This window comes from Rutidosis leptorrhynchoides, chromosome 6 (genome assembly GCF_046630445.1).
Source record: "Rutidosis leptorrhynchoides isolate AG116_Rl617_1_P2 chromosome 6, CSIRO_AGI_Rlap_v1, whole genome shotgun sequence".
Lineage (NCBI taxonomy): Eukaryota > Viridiplantae > Streptophyta > Magnoliopsida > Asterales > Asteraceae > Rutidosis > Rutidosis leptorrhynchoides.
Window position 1 is genome coordinate 353,292,707 of NC_092338.1, and position 24,543 is coordinate 353,317,249.

Consider the following 24,543-nt stretch of genomic DNA (forward strand, 5'->3'; position numbering starts at 1 on the left):
ATGATAAAATTCACATTTGATTCAATGACCATTATTAACATGTGTATGTAAGTTTGAGAAATAATTATGAATTTGTTTCATGGAGGAAGATGGAAGAAGACAATGATAATGACAGATTATATTGTTATGCATATAAATGTACTTGGGCCACATACAATGCTACTTGATTTTAACACTACTTTTACCCGCTACATCAGCGTCACATCAGCACAAACACTTTAACATTTTTTTCCACATTCCTTTCACTAAACACTCACAAACATAACTTCATCACCCCACTTTACCCATTTTTTATTATTAGAAAAAATTACGCCGTTGGTACCTATAGTTTTTTTACATTTTCATGACAACACCTAAACTTTATTTTTTGCATCATTGGTACGTATGTTTTACTTAAGCTTCGTGATTGTTACCCCAACCTAACGTCCCTTAGCCTTTAAACGCTAACCCCTCACATATGCCACACATGTGAGGGTAATTTCGTCCCTTTAATTAATTTAGTCCATATAAAAAGAAATCACTTGTACCAATCGACGAGTATATACGTTTGAATGAAAACCCTAATCCCTAATTCACTATAAACCTTAATCCTAAACTGGATCATATACTCGTCGATTTTAGTGAATTAGGGATTATATTGACCTCTAAAAACTCACAATGTCATCGGCTTTTAAATTCTTTTCCTTAACAAACCGGCTCCATTCTCCAACCTTTAGTCAACACATAACTTTGGCTGCTGTTTCAATACAAATAATGAAATCGCCATACTTTCATACGAATATCTTCAAAATGTAAAAGAGCACCTTTTTCTTTGCTCAAACTTCTCATTATACGTATGTTTTCTCAGCATATCAACAATCTCGGCTTTTGAATGCGAATTCAAAAACCTTGCTTCTAACTCGGCTTCTTCGGTATCAACCGGAAGCGGTTTAAAATTAGAATAAGAATCACATCTGCCATAGCATTGTACGACAGTATCATACGCTTTAGCAGCTTTGTGTTCTTCGTTAAATATTCCGAGCCTCACGCGTTGATATGTAACGACCCAACTTCGTTTTACCAAAAACACGTCTAAAAAAAAATTTGTAGTTCAGTTCATTTGGACGGCGTCCAGTAACACTAAAATGTTCTGTGACAGAAAACCCCAAACCCACGTTATACTGGACGGCGTCCAGGATACCTGACCAGTCCCAAAACTTATAAAATTTCATTAAACACTCCAAAACATTACCGAAACGATTTGTAACAACTCAATCAAGTTTTACATCAACAAAACGTTATATAAAAGTGTTTACACCACAAATACGGGTTAAGACTCAATAACTCAACCCAATACCAAGAGCATAATCCTGGGGACTACCAAATCCCCCATCCCCGTCCAAATATCCAAAAGCTACCCCATCGAGCCCAAGCGCTCCTACGTATCTAATCTAACAACTAGCTAGCTTCATAACACAATACCTGTAAAAAGGCAAACAACGAGAGGGGTAAGCTAAAGCTTAGTGAGTAAAATAAATACATACATGCATATACAATTTACCTACTCGCATCCACGACATCATATAATACATATAATCGCATATCATCTCATAACAAAAGCTAGCATCATCAATTCGTACAACTAGCAACATCAATAGCATAATAATCATAATAGTAATTAAATGCTAACATCCACAATTATAAACCATGGTTAACCAATTTTCGCAAGGGAATGACTTCGCGAAACAAGTCATCGATGTTCATAACAACCGTTAGCGCCCAAAACGGCTATGGTATGCTAACCCCCGAGGTGTTCCCAAAAACGGCTATGGCATCACCCCCAAGTGTTTCAAAACGGCTATGACATCACTTTATCATCGTATGAGTATAGACAAGCTAATACTCACACCTTGTACACAAAACGGCTATGTGCACAGTTATCAAATGTGGACAAAACGGCTATGCCTCACATCTATGGTCACAAAACGGCTATGTGACACCATTAATACGGGCAAATAAATCATATACATACATACATACATAGATATTCCACTCACCTCGAAATACCCGCACAAGTCATATATGTAAATCTCCTTCAAACGCAACCGAGCAAGCTTTTACCTATAATACGCATATAAATATACACACAATCATCATACATTCTCTACAAGAGAATTCGACGCCAATACCATTAACCGAGTGTTTCTATCTAACACAACGACCCGCCCATTTAGTCACCTAAAATGGACTTCACCAATTACCACTACGGGTGGTAATTTCGACCCATTCAAACAAGTACAATTTAACCAAAATTATACTTGACACCATTTAACCCAAAATCACTATCTACGATTACTTTCATTCAAACACGTCATTTAACACTTAACAAAGGTGTTTAAAATCCATTTAATCCAAAATTATTGTCATTACCAAATTCGACCCAATCAAAGTCAACCCATTTTGACCAAAGTCATAAAAATGTCCAAACTAACCAATAATCACTAACACAGGTGAAAATGGCCCTAGTACACCAATTAAACCAAATCACAAGTGTTAAACACTTATCTTACCCAATTTGACACATAAACCATAATTTTAACCCAATTCAAAACTAGTCTTTCAAACATACCCAAAAGGGTTTCAATACTTCCATAATCACTAAACTAAGTGATTACACTCAAAATCAAAGCCTAATCATGGCCAATTCATCAACCAACCCAAAATCCGCCAAGTATCAAAAATAACTAGTCACAATAAACTCACTTCGTCATCTAAACGGGTTTTCCAACTAAACAAGCTCAAACCCTAACTTGAATATCAAATCAACAACATACAATTCGGAGTTGAGACTTACCAATACCACCAAAATGTTGTCGTTGACGAGATGAACAACTTTAATACTCGAGCTTTGACCCAATTCACTCTTCCTCTTCTCCAAATGGAGCTTTCTCTCACTAAAAACACTTCCTCTCTCTAGGGTTTGTAGATGAGAGTGTTGGTGGGTGAAATGTGATCCACAAATGAGATTGGATCAGTTTTAGAGGCTCAAAACCGACCCCCAAGTGAAAAGACTCAAATACCATTCATTAAAATATTAAAATTCCAACAGCTGGCCTGTCAGGCCATTTTGACGGCGTCCAAAATGGCTGGACGGCGTCCTAATGCACTGGGACTGAAACAGCATTTTGTTTTAGTCGTAACTTTCAAACCGTAGCTCCGTTTTTGATGAATCAAATATCGTTGGAAACGTAATGAGATTTACTATCCAATGGTAAGGTTTTAGAATATCAACTCAAACTTTATTTGGGATCCAAATATACGCTTACATGCCTCGTAATTCGAATGACGTTCAAAATAACGCGTAACTGAAAAACAGGGTGTTACAACTCTCCCCCACTTAAATTGGATCACGTCCTCGTGATCCGCACCTACACTAGAAGTTAAGTACTTCTCCCTCGAACATTTCCGCCTCCAACACGGAGTCACACATGTAGTAATCACACATCTGATTTTCACTCCGTACACTAACGCAATCATTTTACAACAACTGTACTTCACACTTCCATTCGACTAAGATTTCCACCACTCACTCGAAAGTACACCGTGAAACTTACATAAAATTCTTCCAATGGCCTTATCATTCCATCATTCTCAACGATATCAGGTAATCAACCCACGAGACAAAATAACCGCAACCGTTGCTCCTACGTCGAGTATCCAAACTCGCACCATACACTTCACAATCGTCCTAAAAGCAGAACAATTTACCGAGAATCATCGTCGTCACGCCTCACGATCCTACGGTGTGATGACCCGGAAATTTCCGACTAAATTTAAACTTAAATCTTTATATGGTTTCGACACGATAAGCAAAGACGATAATATTGAGTCTTAAAATTTTTTGAACTGTTATATGATTCAGTTAACCTTTAATTATTCCCGACGATTCACGAACAACTAATTGTAAATAGATATGTGCGTGTTTATATAAATAATAATTTGAAAAATAATTTGAAGTATTATATGTTGTTGTTATTAAAATTAATTATGTAAAATAGAATAAAAGTAAGATATGATAATAATTATTATTTAACATATATATATATATATATATATATATATATATATATATATATATATATATATATATTAAAAAAAAATTAATGATTGTAATAACCATTTGTCATTTCAATTGATAACAAACAAGTAAGATGCGAGCTTGTGAGCGTATTAAAATAAATATTAGACGAACCTCTTGAGCACAAGTTTCACAGTTGATGACTAAAATAAATAATGTTATTTAATGTAAAAATTTGGAATATTTTCGAAAGCTTATATCCACCACTGATTATCGACGAAGCACGATATGACACCCGAATTAAAAAGTGTCGATAGTATACTTCTTAATTAAATCCGTGAACTTGTGATTGATTATTTAGTGACACAGTTTTCTCTTAACTTTCCAATTGAGATGTATGATATTTTATTTTTATATTATTTTATTATTTATACGTTCTATTATTTATATATAGATATAGATTGAGAATTGATATTGATCATATACCTACCCACTATCTATTTCTTTGTCTCAAGAATCAAATATCACGGACTTTAATTGATTGATCAATCACAACCCACTTTCCGTTTTCTATCCGAATCAAGAACACCCACTTTCATTCCATAATTGAAATTACTTTTGAGTTTTACTGTGTTTAATTGGAATCATTGTTATTGTTTGTTCTACACAAAATCTATATCCATATATTACACACACACACACATATATATATACAAAGATGATACATGATATTTTCCCACCACCTCTCTTCTCTTTATTACCACCATCTTTATGCGTTATTTTACCAATCTAAAAACAGATATTTAACGAGTGAAGTTTGTTTTACATCACTTTCATCTTTCTCTTCTTTTATCTTTTTCTTTCCCACTTGTGAGTTATTGTCGATACAATCAACACTACAAACCATTTTCAATCACATCTGGTGGCTGCTACACTATTCCCTAATCACTGTTTTTGTTCCTTCTCCTCTTCAATCATAACTTACATTATAGATATATATAATTCCATATATGAACTCACACACCACAACCTTCATTCACCGAGAGCCACCATCGACTATCCTTCATCTTTCACTATCTTGTAACCATCGATAAACTTCATCATTTTCACCATCGTGAAAACCATCACCACGAAACCCACTTCATCTATAATCTTCTTCAATCACCATTAAAACCACCACAAACCCAATGACACCGTTTCTTTCATGTTCTTATTTGTGAACACCTTCACCAACCGTAAACCACCTCGACATCCCACCACCAAATTGTCACAAGCATTGTGAATCACCTTGAGACACCACCTCCACTTTAAACTACCTATACGTGATATTTTTCTTCTTTTCTTCTCGTGATAATAGCAAGCACCCACCATTGCCACCATTCACCTTGAGAAGTCACCACAACCATGAGTCATCATAATCACAAGAACACCAACAATAACCACCATTAGAAGAACCACCCGCAAACCATTACTGAATCACCATGAACCACCATCTTTAATATGGTTTTGGATGAACCGTTGGCTAACCATAAACCCGAGCACCACAACTCAATCTTCACGCCACCACTCAACCTACTACAACCTTACAACTCCATAATCTTCTTCTTCTTCTATGTAACCTATCAACATAAACCACCCCTATCTTTCTTCTTCGGGACTACTCAAATCAACCAAAACCACCACCATAAAGCCTTTCATAACCAGGAACACACACACACACACACACACATATATATATATATATATATATATATATATATATATATATATATATATATATATATATATATATATATATATATATATATATATATTTCTGTTTGTCTTTGATTCTGTTGTCGACCACCTAAATCATCTATTTTCCTCTTCTTTCTATCTTGGTAAACTTCGTGAACCACCACCTTTATATTTTATTTTCAATGTTACTACTATCTGTTATGTTTATATAACATACATGATATTCGAAATAAGGAATTGTGGCTGTGGTGATCGAACAATATAAGGAAATGAGACAAGTTGTATATGGTCCCCGTTTAATGCTTTGTCATTATTGATTGTCACTATAAAAAAATGGCGGATATAATTGTAAACACTATAGTACATGAAAACTTCCCAACTTTTATAAAGTAGTGGGATTACTTTTGATTAATTAATCTACAAAAGAAATGTTGATGATTACGGCTCACATAGTCTTTCTGCTTTCCATTTCATTATCATTCGAAACAAGATTTTTTTTTTTAAAAATACTTTGATTCTGGATCGAGCTATTGGGCTGTTGATATGGCTTTGGCCGAGTTCTATTTTCTCTGTTGGGTTTCATTTTGTTGGGCTACCATGATCCACTTCCTCTTTGGGCCACAACTGTGAACCATCGGTTCCTATTTCTGTTTCTTGATTCAGATCGATTGCAACAACAACATACGCACATTACTTAAGGAATGAAGGGTTAAATAAATATAACGAGCTATATAAAACAGAGACGTAAGAAGCAGGGAAATGGTTAGGGTTGTTGGACGGGTTCCTGTTGTGTTATACGTGCTCTTCTGCTCATGCCTCTTTTTCTGTTAAAAAACGATAATAATTTATTATAATGATCATGAATGGTGATGAAGGTCATGGTAATTGTTTTGGAGGGTATATGATGATGATGATGTCAAAGTGGTGATAACATCACAAAGATATTACGATACTGATGACGATCATGATGTCGATATGATATGATTATGATGTGATCATGATTAGGATATGATCCTGATAATGATAATGAAAGTGATGACGAGACGAGGGTTAGGATTATGATGATGATATGTTTGATGATGATGACAGTATGAAGATTATGATAATCATGTATATGATGACGATGATGTTGGTAGTATGATTATGACGATTAAGATGATCGTGATGATGATAATCTAGTGAAGGCGATGATGAAACTGTGATGATGAAACGTGATGATCTTTGATAATGATGATCCTCGATCAATGATAGTGATATAGATGATGATGTGTAGAAGTGGGTTTAATACTTAGATGAAGATAGTAAAAATTGAGTTAAATATAATAAAGTAATAATAATTTCAGAAAGAAACTAGATGGAGTAATGATTAAGGAATGTTATAGGGTTAGCGGGACGTCGAGGGTTCAAACCCGGACTTGGGCATTTTTTTTAAGGGCTACTTCTTTGAGGTAGTTTACTTATCACCTATTATTATTATTATTATTATTATTATTATTATTATTATTATTATTATTATTATTATTATTATTATTATTACTATTACTATTATTATTATTATTATTATTATTATTATTATTACTAAAAAATATCATTTTTTTAAAAAAATTTATCATTTTTAATAAAATTAGTATTATTATCGAAATTAACATTCTTATCAAAATTATCATTTTTATTATTAACATTATCATTATTATTAATATTAGAATCATCATGATTTGTATCATCAATTAGTATTATTTTTATCATTTTTATTATCAATATTACCAATATATCAACTAAAGATTTTCTATATAAAAATAAATATATCTAATTAAGACATTAATGAAACATATAATTTATTAAAATAACAACTATATCACTAATAATATGTAAATTTGTTCGATTACGATTATATGTGTTAATATATATATATATATATATATATATATATATATATATATATATATATATATATATATATATATATATATATATATATATATATATATATATATATATATATATATATATATATATATATATATATATATATATATATAAATGATATAGGTTCGTGAATCCGAGGCCAACCCTGCACTTATCTAGTGCCGTCATATGTATTTTTACTACAAAATACAGTATTGTGAGTTTCATTACTCCCTTTTTAAATGCTTTTGCAATATATAGTTTTGGGACTGAGAATACATGCGCTGATTTTATAACTATTTTACGAAATAGACACAAGTAATCGAAACTACATTCTATGGTTGAATTATTAAATCGAATATGCCCCTTTTTAGTCTGGTAATCTAAGAATTAGGGAACAGACACCCTAATTGACGCGAATCCTAAAGATAGATCTATTGGGCCCAACAAGCCTCATCCAAAGTACCGGATGCTTTAGTACTTCAAATTTATCATGTCCGAAGGGAGTCCCAGAATGATAGGGAATATTCTATATGCATCTTGTTAAGGTCGGTTACCAGGTGTTCAATCCATATGAATGATTTTTGTCTCTATGCATGAGACGTATATTTATGAGAAATGAAAATGAAAATCTTGTGGTCTATTAAAATGATAGAAATGATTATTAAACTAATGAGCTCACCAACCTTTTGGTTGACACTTTATAGCATGTTTATTCTTAGGTATGAAAGAAATCTTCCGCTGTGCATTTGCTCATTTTAGAGCTATTACTTGGAGTCATTCATGGCATATTTCGAAAGACGTTGCATTCGAGTCGTTGAGTTCATCAAGATTATTATTAGGTCAATTATAGTTGGTTATATTATGAAATGGTATGCATGCCGTCAACTTTCGATGTAATGAAAGTTTCTCTTTTAAAAACGAATGCAATGCTTGTAAAATGTATCATATAGAGGTCAAGTACCTCGCGATGTAACCAAATGTAATGTATTCGTCCAGATGGATTAGGATGGGTCTCTACAGGTGGTATCAGAGCGGTGGTCTTAGCGAACCAGGTCTTGCATTAGTGTGTCTAACTGATAGTTGTTTAGATGCATTAGTGGGTCTGGACTTCGACCGTGTCTACATGTCAAAAGTTTTGCTTATCATTTAGTGTCAAAAATTAATTGCTTATCATCCTTAAAGTCTAGACACATCTTACTGCCTCTATTGCCTAGATAGTGTATAGACAAAACTCATATCTTAGTATATCTGCTAATTCATATCTTAGCGTATCTGTTACTGTTACCTATGCCTGACAGCTTCCGTAGATTCCTACGTAACTTATGGGATTTTAGTATTATATATACATATGTAAATTATGTATTGCAGGGTACTAATCTATATCCTATAATCTATTTCTTACCGAAAATCTTTCATCTGATCGTACGAAATGGAACTCGTCACTAGTTCAAGTTCTTTGGAACCAGACAACTATTCCGACATGGATGTTCACCTAAGCTCCGAAAGCAGCGTCACCAGAATGAATCAACCAATCAGCCATCCCAAATTCATCTGATAGGTTCGTAGTTGACTTAATCCATGGAGACACGAAGAAGGCGATCCTTTCCACCAACCGAATTCATCCCTTGGTGAAGAACCTGAAGCACTTACCGGTGAACCAATTCGAAACACCATTTTCACCCTCACTCCAGAGTATCTCACCGTGATTATATTATATTTCATATTCTAAACCTTATTCATCCGCTTGTTCAAACCGCCAATCATTCCAGAGTAATAGAAGAAGTCAACGAGCTTCGCGTTCGAGTAATAGCTTTGGAAAATATGGTGCAAAACTTGCCAGCTTCAGCAACATCACCGGCACCAATAGTACCACCAACAACACAAGACTTAACATTTCGATCTGTACCTCGAGCATAATCATCATTCTACATGATGTCCTACTTCATTTATCTTCGTTCGACATGATAATTATGTAATCTCTGATGTTTTAGAGATTATGTACTCTAGTTCTAATCGAAAATCATATGAGTTTAATATCATATTAACTCACTAAATCCACGATTACATCTAAAGAAAATATATATGTAAGTATATTTTCATAAAGATTGCAATTGAAAATTCTTTTGTACAAACTGTTAATGGTAAAAATATTTTAACGGGTAGGTAATACCCGAGGAATATTTAGTTTTCACATTAAAAATTACACTGTACATTATTCAATTCAGATTTAGCGGTCAATAGTAATACTGCCCAAATCTGCACATATATGTATCCGTTCACCAAAGAACAACTATCTTCGTTCAAATTTAATTTCATATTCGGATTTTGACCGATCAAAATTCAAGTCAAGATTTAACAGAAGACATCACTTTTAGATTCCTACATCTTTCAAAGCCATACTTTGAATTCAAAACTGTGACAGATCCATTGGCGTGTTATTACCGAAAATAACTTTACAATACCTTTCCAAAATTAGTCAATTTTGTCACAGCTCCAACAAATCAACTTCGACTTTCATTCAGGATTAGCCTTATTATAACTTTGATATATAAGTTTGCCACTTGATTTCATCCTAAACAATCATTCGTATCTTGACGATTACCATCAGCGTTTAATCATCTAAAAACACAAATTCTCTTGAAACCACCTCGGATTGATAACCGATGATTCATATATGGCTGCATTAAATGCAGAGAAAACAGCAAAATTGTAGATGGTCTAAATGGCCAAGAGTTTGATAATAAAGAATGGAGTGTTGGGAACGCTCGATAGAAAATATGGTACTGAAAAACGGATTGAACAAACCATGAAGGAGACCAAGGACAAATACAAGGACCAAACCCTATATTCAAAGAATCCATGTAATTCTGGATCCGATGAAATCTTTAGAGAATATCTTGCTCCGTACCCATGTCAAATCTTGTGGAAAATCTTTCTTCATCAACCTTCGATCTTAGAAATTCTGAAAATATCATCATAAATATCTTCGATATTTCTGAGGATATTTTCATAACTCTTCTTATCCGAAATTAGTTATCTCTTCGTGCTATCCGTATTACATCATAAAGAAAACTGTTTTAGTTTCTCTATTCAAGTTTTAAATTATGAATGAATTCCGGAGAAGTGTTGGAAATTGAAGCATGAGTTAGTATAATATAATGCGCTTGGCCATCGTCATTATATTACAGTAAGTCATGCTGAGTTTCTAATGAAATGTGATGATGGTTCACAGTAGATCATACCATCATCATGTGTCATGTTACATAACTCTTTCATTCTGCTTAACTTCTAAACATATCAAGAAAATATATTCTTGATAGTTCTATTCTCAGTGATTCTGGTAATTTGACAAATCAAATCGTGCTATTACGTTCTTTCTTGTTTAGAACATTAAGTTCATTCGAAACTCCATATTTACAAATTATGGAACGTTACTCATTTTACTAGAGGTCGAGAAGAGAATAAAAAGGCAAAGAGCTCTGAAACATAAGGGAAGATATAAAACTCGACAACAACACAGAAATCACAAACCATGTACATTAATACGAATAGCAATATAAAGACACGAGAGTATGATAAACACAATATACCCAAGAGCGAAGTAGAAGTAAACAGATTCCTCCGGTGGTAGATGAAAAAGGAGAATGATCGATATGAAAATCAGGAATATATCCAGAATTAAAACTGGATGAAGTATATTGACTGATGATTTGAAAATATGAATTAAGATATAGAAAATGGGAGTGGTGGGAAGTAATGGAATGGAAGAAGTTCATTTATAATGAAAATTCCAGACAAAGTAATCGAGACAGATCATCACATTTAATTAAAGAGATCCTAATTCCCTCATTTACCGAAGGATCATATCTTATAGATTTCTAAGAATTTTTTTAATCCCTTGAATTCCGGAATTCAAACGTGACTATGTCAAAAGTTAAGGCGAATCTCTATTCTTTATTTCACTCTTTTGTGATAGCTTCAACTGTATGTTTCGAGTAATTGAACTATTTTCTCCATATTACTCTATGGTAATAAAACTCTATATATTAACTCATATTCGTCATAAAAACATTCTTAGTGTTAGCCATGACGAGCTCACTCAAATTTTGGGACGAAATTTCTTTAATAGGTAGGTACTGTGATGACCCGGAAATTTTTGACTAAATCTAAACTTAAATCTTTATATGGTTTCGACACGATAAGCAAAGACGATAATATTGAGTCTCAAAATTTTTTGAACTGTTATATGGATTCTGTTAACCTTTAATTATTCCTGACGATTCACGAACAACTAATTGTAAATAGATATGTGCGTGTTTATATAAATAATAATTTGAAAAATAATTTGAAGTATTATATGTTGTTGTTATTAAAATTAATTATGTAAAATAAAATAAAAGTAAGATATGATAATAATTATTATTTAACACACACACACACACACACACACACACACACATATATATATATATATATATATATATATATATATATTAAAAAATAAATATTTAATGATTGTAATAACCATTTGTCATTTCAATTGATAATAAACAAGTAAGATGCGAGCTTGTGAGCGTATTAAAATAAATATTAGACGAACCTCTTGAGCACAAGTTTCACAGTTGATGACTAAAATAAATAATGTTATTTAATGTAAAAATTTGGAATATTTTCGAAAACTTATATCCGCCACTGATTATCGACGAAGCACGATATGACACCCGAATTAAAAAGTGTCGATAGTATACTTCTTAATTAAACCCGTGAACTTGTGATTGATTATTTGGTGACACAGTTTTCTCTTAACTTTCCAATTGAGATGTATGATATTTTAACTTTCCAATTGAGATGTATATTATTTTATTATTTATACGTTCTATTATTTATATATAGATATAGATTGAGAATTGATATTGATCATATACCTACCCACTATCTATTTCTTTGTCTCAAGAATCAAATATCACGGACTTTAATTGATTGATCTATCACAACCCACTTTCTGTTTTCTATCCGAATCAAGAACACCCACTTTCATTCCATAATTGAAATTACATTTGAGTTTTACTGTGTTTAATTGGAATCATTGTTATTGTTTGTTCTACACAAATTCTATATCCATATATTACACACACACACACACACACACACATATATGTATATATATATATATATATATATATATATATATATATATATATATATATATATATATATATATATATATATATACACAAAGATGATACATGATATTTTCCCACCACCTCTCTTCTCTTTATTACTACCATCTTTCTGTGTTATTTTACCAATCTAAAAATAGATATTTAACAAGTGAAGTTTGATTTACATCACTTTCATCATTCTCTTCTTTTATCTGTTTCTTTCCCACTTGTGAGTTATTGTCGATACAATCAACACTACAAACCATTTTCAATCACATCTAATGGCTGCTACACTATTCCCTGATCACTGTTTTTGTTCCTTCTCCTCCTCAATCATAACTTACATTATAGATATATATAATTCCATATATGAACTCACACACCACAACCTTCATTCACCGAGAGCCACCATCGACTATCCTTCATCTTTCACTATCTTGTAACCATCGATAAACTTCATCATTTTCACAATCGTGAAAACCATCACCACGAAACCCACTTCATCTATAATCTTCTTCAATCACCATTAAAACCACCACAAACCCAATGACACCGTTTCTTTCCTGTTCTTATTTGTGAACACCTTCACCAACTGTAAACCACCCCGGCATCCCACCACCAAATTGTCACAAGCATTGTGAATCACCTTGAGACACCACCTCCACTTTAAACTACCTATACGTGATATTTTTCTTCTTTTCTTCTCGTGATAATAGCAAGCACCCACCATTGCCACCATTCACCTTGAGAAGTCACCACAACCATGAGTCACCATAATCACAAGAACATCAACAATAACCACCATTAGAAGAACCACCCGCAAACCATTACTGAATCACCATGAACCACCATCTTTAATATGGTTTCGGATGAACCATTAGCTAACCATAAACCCGAGCGCCACAACTCAATCTTCACACCACCACTCAACCTACTACAACCTTACAACTCCATAATCTTCTTCTTCTATGTAACCTATCAACATAAACCACCCCTATCTTTCTTCTTCGGGACTACTCAAATCAACCAAAACCACCACCATAAAGCCTTTCATAACCAGGAACATATATATATATATTTTTCTGTTTGTCTTTGATTCTGTTGTCGACCACCTCAATCATCTATTTTCCTCTTCTCTCTATCTTGGTAAACTTCGTGAACCACCACCTTTATATTTTATTTTCAATGTTACTACTATCTGTTATGTTTATATAACGTACATGATATTCGAAATAAGGAATTGTGGCTGTGGTGATCGAACAATATAAGGAAATGAGACAAGTTGTATATGGTCCCCGTTTAATGCTTTGTCATTATTGATTGTCACTATAAAAAAATGGCGGATATAATTGTAAACATTATAGTACACGAAAACTTCCCAACTTTTATAAAGTAGTGGGATTACTTTTGATTAATTAATCTACAAAAGAAATGTTGATGATTACGGCTCACATAGTCTTTCTGCTTTCCATTTCATTATCATTCGAAACAAGATTTTTTTTTTAAATACTTTGATTCTGGATCGAGCTATTGGGCTGTTGATACGGCTTTGGCCAAGTTCTATTTTCTCTTTTGGGTTTCATTTTGTTGGGCTACCATGATCCACTTCCTCTTTGGGCCACAACTGTGAACCATCGGTTCCTATTTCTGTTTCTTGATTCTGATCGATTGCAACAACAACATACGCACATTACTTAAGGAATGAAGGGTTAAATAAATATAACGAGCTATATAAAACAGAAACGTAAGAAGCAGGGAAATGGTTAGGGTTGTTGGACGGGTTCCTGTTGTGCTATACGTGCTCTTCTGCTCATGCCTCTTTTTCTGTTAAAAAACGATAATAATTTATTATAATGATCATGAATGGTGATGAAGGTCATGGTAATTGTTTTGGAGGGTATATGATGATGATGATGTCAAAGTGGTGATAACATCACAAAGATGTTACGATACTGATGATGATCATGATGTCGATATGATATGATTATGATGTGATCATGATTAGGATATGATCCTGATAATGATAATGAAAGTGATGACGAGACGAGGGTTAGGATTATGATGATGATACGTTTGATGATGATGACAGTATGACGATCATGATAATCATGTATATGATGACGATGATGTTGGTAGTATGATTATGACGATTAAGATGATCGTGATGATGATAATATAGTGAAGGCAATGATGAAACTGTGATGATGAAACGTGATGATCTTTGATAATGATGATCCTCGATCAATGATAGTGATATAGATGATGATGTGTAGAAGTGGGTTTAATACTTAGATGAAGATAGTAAAAATTGAGTTAAATATAATAAAGTAATAATAATTTCAGAAAGAAACTAGATGGAGTAATGATTAAGGAATGTTATAGGGTTAGCGGGACGTCGAGGGTTCAAACCCGGACTTGGGCATTTTTTTAAGGGCTACTTCTTTGAGGTAGTTTACTTATCACCTATTATTATTATTATTATTATTATTATTATTATTATTATTATTATTATTATTATTATTATTATTATTATTATTATTATTATTACTATTATTATTATTATTATTTTTTTATTTTATTTTTATTATTATTATTATTATTATTACTAAAAAATATCATTTTTTAAAAAATTTATCATTTTTATTAAAATTAGTATTATTATCGAAATTAACATTCTTATCAAAATTATCATTTTTATTATTAACATTATCATTATTATTAATATTAGAATCATCATGATTTGTATCATCAATTAGTATTATTATTATCATTTTTATTATCAATATTACCAATATATCAACTAAAGATTTTCTATATAAAAATAAATATATCTAATTAAGACATTAACGAAACATATAATTTATTAAAATTACAACTATATCACTAATAATATGTAAATTTGTTCGATTACGATTATATGTGTTAATATATATATATATATATATATATATATATATATATATATATATATATATATATATATATATATATATATATATATATATATATATATATATATATATATATATAAATGATATAGGTTCGTGAATTCGAGGCCAACCCTGCACTTATCTAATGCCGTCATATGTATTTTTACTACAAAATACAGTATTGTGAGTTTCATTACTCCCTTTTTAAATGCTTTTGCAATATATATTTTTGGGACTGAGAATAAATGCGCTGCTTTTATAATTGTTTTACGAAATAGACACAAGTAATCAAAACTACATTCTATGGTTGAATTATTAAACCGAATATGCCCCTTTTTAGTCTGGTAATCTAAGAATTAGGGAACAGACACCCTAATTGACGCGAATCCTGAAGATAGATCTATTGGGCCCAACAAGCCCCATCCAAAGTACCGGATGCTTTAGTACTTCGAATTTATCATGTCCGAAGGGAGTCCCGGAATGATAGGGGATATTCTATATGCATCTTGTTAAAGCCGGTTACCAGGTGTTCAATCCATATGAATGATTTTTGTCACTATGCATGGGACGTATATTTATGATAAATGAAAATGAAAATCTTGTGGTCTATTAAAATGATGGAAATGATTATTAAACTAATGAACTCACCAACCTTTTGGTTGACACTTTATAGCATGTTTATTCTCAGGTATTAAAGAAATCTTCCGCTGTGCATTTGCTCATTTTTGAGCTATTACTTGGAGTCATTCATGGCATATTTCGAAAGACGTTGCATTCGAGTCGTTGAGTTCATCAAGATTATTATTAGGTCAATTATAGTTGGTTATATTATGAAATGGTACGCATGCCGTCAACTTTCGATGTAATGAAAGTTTGTCTTTTAAAAACGAATGCAATGTTTGTAAAATGTATCATATAGAGGTCAAGTACCTCGCGATGTAACCAAATGTAATGTATTCGTCCAGATGGATTAGGACGGGTCTCTACATACGGAACACAATCAAGCCCGACATCCATAATATCTTCTGCAAATCCGAAGATCTCACCACACACTAATAATCACTAGCGTGCACTACCGCAACAAGCGATACCTCATACAGTCGAAGTCCAGAATTCCCGCTTAGGAGAATACGATAAACACCACATATCTCTTCAAGTCCTCTCAGATAAAACTCGCAACAAGCGACATCCATAACTATAATCACCCAACGCGATCTACTAGGTCCATTACGTCCCGAACCATGTCTTGCATTAATCCAAATCGAGAAGGATTCATGCTTCCTTAAAACTCCGTACTCCATCGGTTCATAAACGTACTACTCAACTGATCATTCCTAAATATTCTCTAGACCAAGAACCAACTTCCTCCGGCTCCATACCCGGGTCATTCTTCAACGAAGAAACTTTGGTAACCCCAAAATAAACACTTTAGAAGTACCACTTTCCCACCGATCGATCCACACATGACTATTTGTCACTGGATTAATCCAGGACGACAATAACACACCACGAGTTAGACGAAACATCAACACATCGTCACAGGGTTTCTCCCCTAAACCTTACAACACGTTCATACAATACCACTTCCTAGTACTATCATGATACTATTCGTATACCAGAATCCTGTCAACCGCGAATTACTGTCACCACAATTTGAAATTCATCACGCGACCCACAAAATATCCACCAACACCGGGTGAATCTTTCGACCTAGACCGTCATTTAAGGATGGCCTCGACACTTCAATGCAACTAACGGGTTGCATCACTAGGGAACACACTCTCGCAAACAGACCACAACTGCGTTCCTCGATGTGAGACAATCAAAACCGACACTCCCAGCCTCACAATCGTCCATAAAGTGAAATAATCCACTTAACAATTTCCACGATCACGTTTTTCGACAGGGAAAAATACATCAACCACCACAATATCTAACTTGTACTTACTCAATAGTACTATTCGAGTTTCATAGCAACCCAGATTTTACATTATGAGAGCACCTGCAACAACAACTTCATTCTCTCACCTCCGTGATCTCCAACTTCGCACTTGGTCTCATACCGCACCTTGGTGCTACACGACCACCTTACATAAGAAGTCTTACACTTCACTTGATCTATCACCACCAGAGCTTCCTCAAACATCAGTAAAAACTCCCCCATTAAGGTTTTAGCTCCATATTCTCTCCGCCAAGATGATAACATCCTGCGGAGTTACCATTCCACGAAACACATGTCCCTTCTCATCGTTGGTCATATACCCAAATCACCACGAATTCACTTCAGGCTCTCAGAGCCAACACACACATTCACTTGAAATGTTGTACATGCGACGACATTGCACCTTCATACTACAATCTCAAGTAACAACCCTTCATCGCTCGCAAAGCGACTCCACCAAAATCCCACATATGCCTCTATGACTAGGCATATTTCACTCTGCTTAATCAGTCGTGCATCTCAGTCGAGATCACCTGACCTTCCACACAACGAACCCTTATCAACAATTGCCCACTCTCATGGAGAAGAGTGACCAACCTGACACAATAATCGCATCGACCGCAACATCAACACTTCAGCATAACATTCGGCCTATCCGTCCATGAACTCCATCACCGACTCACCGGTCATCTTCACCCATCTATCACTTAAGAGTAATAAGACGTGCTCATCCGCCACTTCATAAGAAGTATTTACCGCAATGTTCTTAAACTTCAACTTTCGCCACCGTCGAATTACTATCACCCGTCGATCACTATTACAATCTCCGCTGCTTCCAAGGGTATCGCACGGGCACCCTAAGCACAAAGTGATCACACCATCCCCGGAGTTGAATATTACACTAGTAGGTATAAGAAGGCACCTGACGCCGTGTCATGCAACTCCCTCCACGATCTGCCGAATCTTAGAAACTCGGTCTTTGGGCTCCATACACCCGATGTCGCTTACCTCTCCACAATGATGACCCGAAGTCATACCCTCCCGAAAAACCTTACGGTTCATTGTCTTATCGAAAGTTTCTATCGATCACACGCTACCCGCAATTTCCACAAGGCCAAACGATATAGCCTAACGAAACCTTCCATCTAACACTAAGAGGTGCTTGGAACACCAAGTCTTACACCCTTCCGCACATCGACACATCCACTACAACGAGGGATATTCCGTTAGGAATGTTACCCTATAAACCATCACACTAACGCGACCATTGTCATACGGATCTCACTCCCATGAGTTTAATGACCCGTAGACTCCTCGATTCACAAATTCCAAGATGACTCATAACTAAAATCCTTACGCGATTCTCTAACCACACACTCTATGGAGTGTGACCCAATTCTACAATCATTAGACTTGCTACGTCCCATTACGGGATTTAAGTCTTCGTTGTACACACACTCGCTAATCGGTCATCCTAGTCACGATGAGTAACTACAACCAATGACAATCTCAATAGTGCACCCACTACTTAGGGTGACTAAGTACGCGCCGAAACTCGTGAGTTTGCTCATTCACTTAACTAACCGAATCTACCGTGTCACTTCCCGACTCGCAACGATCCCGATGTGACTACAAGCACATCACCCGAGACAACTATATCCTAGGAACCAATAAAAGATTCCTAATTCATCCCGAATCTACCCCAACCATGCCACGTTTCCTCCATTCGGTACTCGTCATGTCATGCTTGGTGTCAAGATACACTTTCGTAATAATGGTGATCGGTCACTATTACAAATGCGTACCTTACCATTTTCACATGGTCACGCAAAGTACTTTACTCGGACTGACACAACATTCACACAAGATAACACGTGATAACTCCAAGTACCCGATTGACCAAAGTCCTTACCGTAAACTTAATCACTCAAAATCACCAAACATCCGAATCTCCCTAATAGATTCGTCCGTAGGACACCGCACAAATAGATACCTGCATATATACACCTATATACAATATAATAATAAGTGTACACCGGTACATCGCAACAACAAGTCAACCTACAACCTAGGTGACTATCACTAAAACAATGTTCAAGTTCACCTACTTACACTAGGCACTTTCTATCTAAGACACTAATTTACACGCGAAATAAGGCCCCACATAATCACACTTTGGACCAACAGAAGTCCTAATTAGTCACCTACTCCAAGGCACTAACAAAATCTCAATCTGACCCGTACTCCTACAAGTCCCGCAAATAATGCACAACTGTCAATAAGTCTAAGACTAGGCACCTATCCCAAGGTCACCTAATTCCCTTAGACTATGCTCTGATACCACTTGTAACGACCCAACTTCGTTTTACCAAAAATACGCATAAAAAAAATTTGTAGTTCAGTTCATTTGGACGGCGTCCAGTTATCTGGACGGCGTCCAGTTATCTGGACGGCGTCCAGTTTCAAAGGCCAGGACGGCGTCCAAGAGATCTGGACGGCGTCCAGTAACACTAAAATGTTTTGTGACAGAAAACCCCAAACCCACGTTATACTGGACGGCGTCCAACCAAATCTGGACGGCGTCCAGGATACCTGACCAGTCCCAAAACTTATAAAATTTCATTAAACACTCCAAAATATTAGCGAAACGATTTGTAACAACCCAATCAAGTTTTACATCAACAAAACGTCCAAATATTCAAAAAGCTACCCCATCGAGCCCAAGCGCTCCTACGCATCTAGTCTAACAACTAGCTAGCTTCATAACACAATACATGTAAAAAGGTAAACAACGAGAGGGGTAAGCTAAAGCTTAGTGAGTAGAATAAATACATACATGCATATACAATTTACCTACTCGCATCCACGACATCATATAATGAATATAATCGCATATCATCTCATAACAAAAGCTAGCATCATCAATTCGTACAACTAGCAACATCAATAGCATAATAATAATAATAGTAATTAAATGCTAACATCCACAATTATAAACCATGGTTAACCAATTTTCGCAAGGGAATGACTTCGCGAAACAAGTCATCGATGTTCATAACAACCGTTAGCGCCCAAAACGGCTATGGTATGCTAACCCCCGAGGTGTTCCCAAAAACGGCTATGGCATCACCCCAATTATTCCAAAACGGCTATGACATCACTTTATCATTGTATGAGTATAGACAAGCTAATACTCACACCTTGTACACAAAACGGCTATATGCACAGTTATCAAATGTGGACAAAACGGCTATGCCTCACATCTATGGTCACAAAACGGCTATGTGACACCATTAATACAGGCAAATAAATCATATACATACATACATAGATATTCCACTCACCTCGAAATACCCGCACAAGTCATATATGTAAATCTCCTCCAAACGCAAACGAGCAAGCTTTTACCTATAATATGCATATAGATATACACACAATCAACATACATTCTCTACAAGAGAATTCGACGCCAACACCCTTAACCGAGTGTTTCTATCTAACACAACGACCTGCCCATTTAGTCACCTAAAATGGACTTCACCAATTACCACTACCGGTGGTAATTCCGACCCATTCAAACAAGTACAATTTAACCAAAATTATACTTGACACCATTTAACCCAAAATTACTATCCACGATTACTTTCATCCAAACACGTCATTTAACACTTAACAAAAGAGTTTAAAATCCATTTAATCCAAAATTATTGTCATTACCAAATTCGACCCAATTCAAAGTCAACCCATTTTGACCAAAGTCATAAAAATGTCCAAACTAACCAATAATCACTAACACAAGTGAAAATGGCCCTAGTACACCAATTAAACCAAATCACAAGTGTTAAACACTTATCTTACCCAATTTGACACATAAACCCTAATTTTGACCAAATTCAGAACTAGTCTTTCAAACATACCCAAAAGGGTTCCAATACTTCTATAATCACTAAACTAAGTGATTACACTCAAAATCAAAGCCTAATCATGGACAATTCGTCAACCAACCCAAAACCCGCCAAGTATCAAAAATAACTAGTCACAATAAACTCACTTCGTCATCTAAACGGGTTTCACAACTAAACAAGCTCAAACCCTAACTTGAATATCAAATCAACAACATGAAATTCGGAGTTGAGACTTACCAATACCACCAAAATGTTGCCGTTGACGAGATGAACAACTTTAATACTCAAGCTTTGACCCGATTCACTCTTCCTCTTCTTCAAATGGAGCTTTCTCTCACTAAAAACACTTCCTCTCTCTAGGGTTTGAAGATGAGAGTGTTGGTGGGTGAAATGTGATCCACAAATGAGATTGGATCAGTTTTAGAGGCTCAAAACCGACCCCCAAGTGAAAAGACTCAAATACCCTTCATTAAAATATTAAAATTCCAACAACTGGCCTGTCAGGCCATTTGGACGGCGTCCAAAATAGCTGGACGGCGTCCTAATGCACTGGGACTGAAACAGCATTTTGTTTTGGTCGTAACTTTCAAACCGTAGCTCCGTTTTTGATGAATCAAATATCGTTGGAAACGTAATGAGATTTACTATCCAATGGTAAGGTTTTAGAACATCAACTCAAACTTTATTTGGGATCCAAATATACGCTTACATGCCTCGTAATTCGAATGACGTCCAAAATAACGCGTAGCTGAAAAACGGGGTATTACATGATATTTTTCGTAAATTTGAGTACCCCAAAGACCGTTTGGTTGTTAGACCACACCTTTGTAACGTGATGATATTAACTTTCTTGAATCAGCTTCTAAACCACTGTCAACGTCAAGAACAACGCGGCCGTTACTTTCGATCAACGGCGTATTCACCGGTGCAGCGATAGTTGAAGTTGTTTCAGTAATTGTACTTTGATCATATGTGCTAATGTTATCCATTTTAGTTTGTAAAAACAAGAGAAATAAATACAAATGAGATAAGAGAAATTCCTATATCACCATAAACCTTGAATTAAGGATTAGGGGTTGTATTCAGACGTATATACTCGTGGATTGGTCCAAGTCAAATCTTTTTATATGGAGTAAATTAATTAAAAAGACGAAATTGCCCTCACATGCGTGTAGGGATGGCACCTGCGGATAACGGGCACGGGTTCTATATACCCGCGACCCACCCATCGGGTTTCTTTTTTGCAAGTTGAGACCCGTTACCCGCTCACGGGTAAAAACTTTTCGCCCATGCCCGTGACCCGCGGATACACGTGACCCGCGGGGTAACCCGCGGGTAATAATAATATACAACTTTTTTATTAGAAATTCCAAATAATTTTATTAATTATAAATTATGTACAAATTATATGTATAATGCCGTGAAAATTAAGTTTTTTTACTTGTATATAATATTATATTTTTAATCATTATTCAAATAGTAGTAAAATTGCTTTTAAATTTAATAATTGTTAGTATTAATTCGTGGGTAAACTAAGAAAAGTCTCATGTATTAACATGTCGAGTTTTACCCGCGACGGGTAGTATATACCCACGACCCGCCCGCGACCCGTCGGCGGGTATAAATTTTTACCCGTACCCGTGCCTGCGTGTAGAATTTGATGATTTTACCCGCCCATCGCGGATCGGGTACCCGCGGGTCACGGGTTTTTTCTCGCCCATTGCCATCCATGCATGTGTGGCATATGTGAGGGGTTAACGTTTAAAGGCTGACATACGTTAGGTTGAGGTACCAACCACGAAACTTAGGAAAAACATAGGTACTAACGGCGCAAAAAATAAAGTTCAGGTGTTGTCATGAAAATGTAAACAAACCACAGGTACCAACGACGTAATTTTTTCGTATTATTATTTAAAACTTAAAAATATAAATATAAATAACATTTATAAACTAAAAAAAAAATAAAAAAATACGGATTAGAGAAAAAATAATAAAAAAGCCGATTACATTAACTAATAAAAATAGCTTACATTATAATTTAAAATTAAACTACGAGTACATAAAAAAATGAGTACATAAAAAAAACACAAGTAAATAAATTAAATACTGATTAATCGGTATAATAACCATCCTCACTACGATCAATTACGTGAGGAAGATCGTCCCAAATATGTTTCGTATATAACACGACATTTGTCGAGTTGATTATTGCGGTTCCTAGTAGTCACGCCCATTTATCGTTATCCTCGAGCCACTCGAAGACCTTCTTCTCGTCATTCCAGTATGCAAAATGCGAAACCTCGTCGCAATCAGCAGTTCGCCTTAAATGATCGAACAAATTTCTAACGTGAATGCTGGTAACCGCCACATCTAAGGTATCGACCCTCCCACCGTCGTATCGGTCTATGTCATCGGAAAACAACCCGCCGCCCTGAACCTCGAACGTATCCGTGTTTGTGATAACCATTTTTGTGTAAAAATTGAGAGTGAAAATGTATGTGTGAGATAATTTGAGAGTGAAATGGTATGATTTTGGTTAAGTAATTGTGTGTATATATATGGGGTTGGAAAAAAGAAAAAGAAAAAAAAAAACAACGGATCATTTGTTAAATTCAAAACTCGACTAGGCCCCACAAATCGGGTTGTTACCATCGTTGCAGGGTCCACTGGTGGCCCCTTTAACGATTTGCTGGTGGTGGTCGTGAAAGGGTGCCGGTCGGTAGCAGTGGTGGCTAACGGATCGTTGCATCCGGCCTTACTACTTCGTATTGTAGTACTTACATTACATATTCAACTATTTATATACTTTATGATTTATACATGCAAAATTTATGAGGTTGTTTTATATCGGAAAAAAAAACATTTGTTTACATCTTTTATTTACGTTGATTATTTTTTTCCT

General features: G+C 34.9%; 1 pseudogene; it reads right to left on the bottom strand.

Annotated features, from left to right (window-relative positions):
* Positions 1-644: 644 nt before the first annotated feature.
* On the bottom strand, positions 645-22,630 carry LOC139852691 (AP2/ERF and B3 domain-containing transcription factor RAV1-like; annotated as a pseudogene).
* Between the last annotated feature and the right edge of the window lie 1,913 nt (positions 22,631-24,543).